Source organism: Gossypium arboreum, chromosome 4 (assembly GCF_025698485.1).
Source record: "Gossypium arboreum isolate Shixiya-1 chromosome 4, ASM2569848v2, whole genome shotgun sequence".
Taxonomy (NCBI): domain Eukaryota; kingdom Viridiplantae; phylum Streptophyta; class Magnoliopsida; order Malvales; family Malvaceae; genus Gossypium; species Gossypium arboreum.
This window is the reverse complement of record NC_069073.1, coordinates 22490075-22495942: the sequence shown is the minus strand read 5'-3', so window position 1 is coordinate 22495942 and position 5868 is coordinate 22490075. Positions and strand designations below refer to the sequence as shown.

General features: G+C 36.7%; 1 non-coding gene across 1 annotated transcript; it reads right to left on the bottom strand.

Moving 5' to 3' along the window:
• Window positions 1-5301: 5301 nt before the first annotated feature.
• LOC128292545 (small nucleolar RNA R71) lies at window positions 5302-5407 on the bottom strand. Its single transcript, XR_008282530.1, has one exon. It is a non-coding gene; the product is annotated as a small nucleolar RNA R71 (small nucleolar RNA).
• Window positions 5408-5868: the final 461 nt, after the last annotated feature.

The following is a 5868-nucleotide window of genomic DNA, read 5'->3' as shown; positions in this document are numbered from 1 at the left end:
AAGTAAAAAGTAATAATAGAATAAAAAGAATAATAATAAGAGAAAATAATAATAATCAATAGATAAAAAGAAAAGAACCTACTAATAAGAACACAAATAGACACTATTAAACTAAAAATAAAAGTGATAATGATGTTAATAATGATAACGAGAATCAAAAAATAAAGGTAGCATTAATAATAAGAATAATACTAAAACACATAGGAAAGAAAAAATTAATAAAGATAATAAATTAAATAAATTAAATTAAATTAAATTAAATTAATTAAAAATCAAAAAAAGAGAAATATAAGGGAAATGGGGAAAATTGATGGTGGTGGTTGATGGGCGGCTGGCCAGCGTGAATACAAATAGCAATGGGAAGGGTGTTTGATGGGGGAGGAAGATAAAGGGTGAAAAGAAAAGAAGAGAAAGAAGGGGGGAAAAGGGGAAAAATTGGGTTTTGAGGTGAGGGGGTTTCGCTCGTCAGTGAGGGAAGAAGGCGGTTGTGTCGATTAAGGGAGAGGATGCGACGGGGGTTAAGAGATGGGGAAGGTTAGGACAATGGGGTACAAAAGGGAAGGGTAGAGATTTGGATGGGGGCAGAGTTGGTCGAAAATAGGGAGAAGGGAGAGGAAGTGGGTGAATGTGCATGATGGTGAGGGAGTGGGAATATGTTGTTGAAGGGAAGGGAAAGAAGAAGGGACGAACGAAGACGGAATGGGGGTGACAGTGGCCAAAAAAGATGTTGGAGCTATGGAGAGCGGCGACTATGGTTAGGTAGGGAGAAAGGGTGACATAATCGTGTAACGACCCATGCAGGGCCACACGATCGTGTCACACGCCAGTGTGCAATACAAAAAAATCGAGTCCAGTCTTCACATAGGCCCATGTGTCTAGGCCATGTGGCACACACGATAGTGTGTCCAGGCCATGTTGCACAAACTTTTGTTTGTCTAGGCCGTATGTGCTATCCTTCGCTTCTCTTACGTTCGTGTGAAAGGTTGTGTTGGGCACACGGTCTCACACACGCCCGTGTCTCTTGCCCGTGTAACTCACTGACTTAAAATTAAAATTGAAAAATTAGCTCCAGTACTCACACGACCTAGGACACACCCGTGTGGACCACCTCAGGCCTTGTAACCTTCAAAATTTGTAAAAATTTAGTCCCAACGCTCACACGGCAAAGGACATGCCCATGTGTCCAGGCTATGTGATTTACATGTCCATGTTTTCACACCATGTAACTCTTTGTCAACTGCTTTAATATGCACACAACCTGAGGCACGCACGTGTGTCCAAGCCCTGTTTGTCACACGGTCATGTTGCCAGGCCGTGTAACTCATTATCGATTCCCTTATTGTGCACACAGCTTGGGACACGTCCGTGTGTCCAGCCGTGCGGATCAAAAACATTTTTTAAATTTTAATTTAGCATGCAATAGAATTGAAAGAATTAGCAGAAGTTAAATACTTGGGTTGCCTCCCGAGAAGCGTTTATTTAGATTCAAAGCTCAACTTACCTTATATTCACGTGGTCATGGTGGTTCATAGAGCTAAAGCTTCTCTTTCTTATTATCACTTCTATTACCAAAATAAGGTTTGAATCGAGTATTATTTACCTTAAATGTGCTGAACTCAGAATGAGTTACCTCGACTATACTGTATGGAAAGAAATCCATTACCGTAAATGGGTTTGACCCATTTGACTCGAGCTCCAAATGAGATATCCGTGGATCTGTTTTGTCTAGCAGTACTTTGTCACCAACCTTAAGTTGGTTCAATCTATTCACATGCTCATTATGGCGTCGATTTGGCTCTTTATCGTGTCTTTTTTGGTTTCTCCTTGACATGTGCTTGACATTCATCTAGTTTATTGATTTGAACCATTCGCTCTTCATATGTTGTTCCATTTCTGTCACTTTTACTGAAACTTGGCTCCATTACATTTTCACGAGGGATTTCTTGCCAAGAAAGTTGAGCCACATGGTTACTCACATTAATAGAATGTTTCATATCATCTCGCTCACTAGAGACTTTCACAGAATCACGTACCTGGAGAGTAATCGTTTCGTCACCTACACAAAGTACTAATTTACCCATACCAACATCAATAATAGTCCTGCCAGTGGCTAAAAAGGGGTGACCTAAAATTAATGGTACCCTCATTCATGTCCAACACAACAAAGTCAACGGGGAATATGAATTTATCTATTTTAACAAGCACATCCCCAATAACACCTCTAGGATATTTGATGGTTCTATTTGCTAATTGAATACTCATTCTAGTGTGTTTGGGTTTCCTAAGACCTAGTTGTTTAAACATTTTATAGGGCATAACATTAATACTAGCCCCTAAATCAGCCAAAGCATTATTGATATTTAAACTACTAATGAGACAAGAAATAGTAAAACTCCCTAGATCTTTTAGTTTGTTAGGTAGTTTATTTTGTAGAATGGCCAAGAAAACTGCGTTGAGCTCCACGGTTGATGAGTCATCTATCTTCCTCTTGTTTGCCAATAGCTTATTTAAAAATTTAACTTAAATTGGAATCTGCGAAAGAGCTTCAACAAACAGTAATTTAATATGTAATTTCTTTAAAAGCTTGAGGAATTTACCAAATTGTTTGTTTGTGTGGTCTCTCTTCGTCGTGTTAGGATATGACACTCGAGGTTTATTTTCCTTGACAATCGACTTTTTCTCTTTCATATCTTCCATAGCCTTATCATTATTCACCACAATTTCTTTCCTCGGTTCTTGTTCAGATTCAACTAACCCTTCTTCATCTTGAACAATAATTGCATGAAGCTGCTCCATTGGGTTAGTTTTAGTATTGCTAGGCAAGCTACCTTGTGGTTTTTCTGAAATTAACTTAGCAAGTTGACCTATTTGGTTCTAAAGCCCTTGAATCGATGCTTGTTGATTTTTTAGTGCTGCTTCAGTGTTTTGAAAATGTGTTTTTGACACTGAGATAAACTTTGTCAACATCTTCTCAAGGTTTAACTTCTTCTCTTGCTAATAAAGTGGTTGTTGGAAGCCCGAAGGGGGTTGTGCTCTCTGATTTCCTCGACCACCCCAAGAGAAATTGGGATGGTTCCTCTAACCTGCATTTTAGTTATTTTTATAAAGGTTATTTTGAGGCCTAGAATTATTACCCATATAATTGATTTGCTCATTCTCTGTGCTAGGAGCTAAAGGTAAACATTCTGGATTATTTATTCCACCTCCATTTGTATCGCATTGCATCACTAGATGTACTTGTGTAGAAAGATATAAACCATCAATTTTCTTATTAAGTGCTTTTACCTAGTTTGATAACATGGTGACTCCATCTGATAAGCCATAAAAGTAACATGTTTTTAATCCTATTCTTGATGCAATTTTGGATGATTTATTATGTAAATTAGTGAATTTGATGGTCCTAATCCTTTAAATTCATCTTTCTATAATTAGGTGATCATAGGGGAGTGAAATTAACAAAAACAAGCCAAAATCGAGCAAAAAGAGCTGTTTTCAACATCCACATGGCCTGAGAATTTCCACACAGGTGGGCCACACGCCCGTGTGAGCCATACAGGCTAGCCACACGCCCATGTGCTAGCCTTTGTCGATTTCGCACCTTGTTTCCTAAACACGCTGAAAAACCCAATTTTTAGACTTCCTAAGCATTCTAAAGTCTATAAATAACAATTAGAAGAATACTTAAGAGCACGCAAAGAATATTGAAGAAATTACTCGAAGAACACCATCGGAGCCAACTCAGAAGCGGATCTCCTTCAAGATTGAAGATCTCCTTTTAACTTCTTTCGGAGCTTATTTGAATTTATTTATGTCTTGTAGTTTTTCTAACTTCGAGATGTTTTCTTTTTAGATTATGAACTAAATTCCCTAGATACCTAGGGATGATAAAACCTATGATGAATCTTATTATTTGATTTCTAAATTATAGGATAAATACTTTATTCTTGTTCTCAATTCTGTATGCTTATTTTGTACTTTAATATTTTAGGGATATTAATTCATGTTTAATGTTCTTATGTTAGTGGAGCAAAAATCCTTTTTTAATAATAAATCTAGCATAATTGAGTGGAGTTTCATGCAATCCTAGAAATAGAATGACATAAATCTACCGGATTAGAGTTAAATATAATAGGGGAATCCTTAGATCGAGTTAATGCAACAATAGGGGTTTCAATTAGAAAGAGATTTCGATTAATCAACCTAGATCAGTCGTTCTTACTTTCGAAAGAGATATTAACATGATTTAGGGATTTCTACGGATCAAGACACGAGTGAATAAGTTATTTTAATTCAGATTCGGAATAATAAGTGAAGTCTAGGTGGATTCTTTCCTAGGTATTGTCTTTCTCTTTGGTTATCTTCAAATATTTCCCTAATTCATTCTCTGTCGTGTTCTTAGTTAATTTAGACTAGTAAATTTAGATTAAAACAATCATCCCAATTTATCGGCTAAATAATAGAAAAATAGTAATTACTAGTACTTTTAGTCCTCGTGGATACGATATTCTCTATTCACCATAGTTATTTTATTGTTTGATAGGTGTGCTTTCCTTTGTCATAACCATAGTTACTTTAGTGACCATCAAGTTTTTGGCACCATTATCGGGGACTAAAAAATTAGGAACATTCGATTTTTATTAATTTAGCCATTTATTTTTATTGCATTTTATTTTTGTTTTTAGTTTAATATTTTGTTTTCTAATTTTTCTTTTAAATGCTTCTGGTAGGTTTCTTTAGTTTATGACTAGAAGAAACCCGTCGAAACCATTAGTGTTTGATAGTGAAATTGAAAGTACAGCTCGTAGAAATCGTAGAGAAGTAAGGCAGAGTCGATAAAGTACAGTAGATGAGCAAAAGGACGTTATTATTATTGAGGAGATGGCTGATAACCAGAATAATCAGCTACCTCGTTTGGTTGCTGCGAATCCTATTCCTCGTACTATGTAGGATTATGCCAAGCCCACTCTAACTGGGGCTGAATCGAGTATTGTGAGACCCACCATTACTGCGAACAATTTCAAACTGAAGTCAAACACTATTCAGACGATACAACAATTTGTTCAGTTTGATGGTTTGCAAACCGAGGATCCAAATACTCATTTGGCTAATTTTTTGGAAGTCTGTGACACTTTCAAGATAAATGGCGTTTCTGACGATTCCATTCGCCTATGGTTGTTTCCCTTCTCATTAAGGAACAAAGCTAAACAGTGGTTGAACTCTTTACCAATAGGTTCTATCACTACATGGGATCAAATGACCGAGAAATTCCTACTAAAGTACTTTCCACCGGCTAAGAGAGCCAAGTTGAGGAATGATATCTCTTCCTTTGTGCAGATTGACTTAGAGACTCTATATGATGCATAGGAGAGGTATAAGATTTATTCAAAAGGTCTCCTCATCATGTGTTACCTCTATGGCTACAAGTTCAAACCTTCTACAATGGTTTGAACCCTTTAACTAGGCAGTTAATCGATGCATCATCCGATGGTACTCTGAACAATAAAACACCTAAAGAGGCTTATGAGTTTATAGAGGAGATGTCACTGAATCATTATTAGTGGTAAATCATGAGGATGAAGCCAACAGAAGTAGCCGGTGTTTTTAACTTAGATGTAGTCACCATATTATCGAATTAGGTAGAACTTTTGAATAAAAAAATTGATGGTTTATGTGTTTCTGCGCAGGTACATCCAGTGATGCAATCGTTGCAAATGTAGGTGGAATGAATAATTCATTCGGTCCTAGCATGGAGAATGAGCAAATAAATTACATGGGTAATAATTCTAGACCTCAAAATAATCCTTATACTAATAATTATAATATAGGATGGAGGAACCACCCAAATTTCTTATGGGGTGGTCAAGGAAA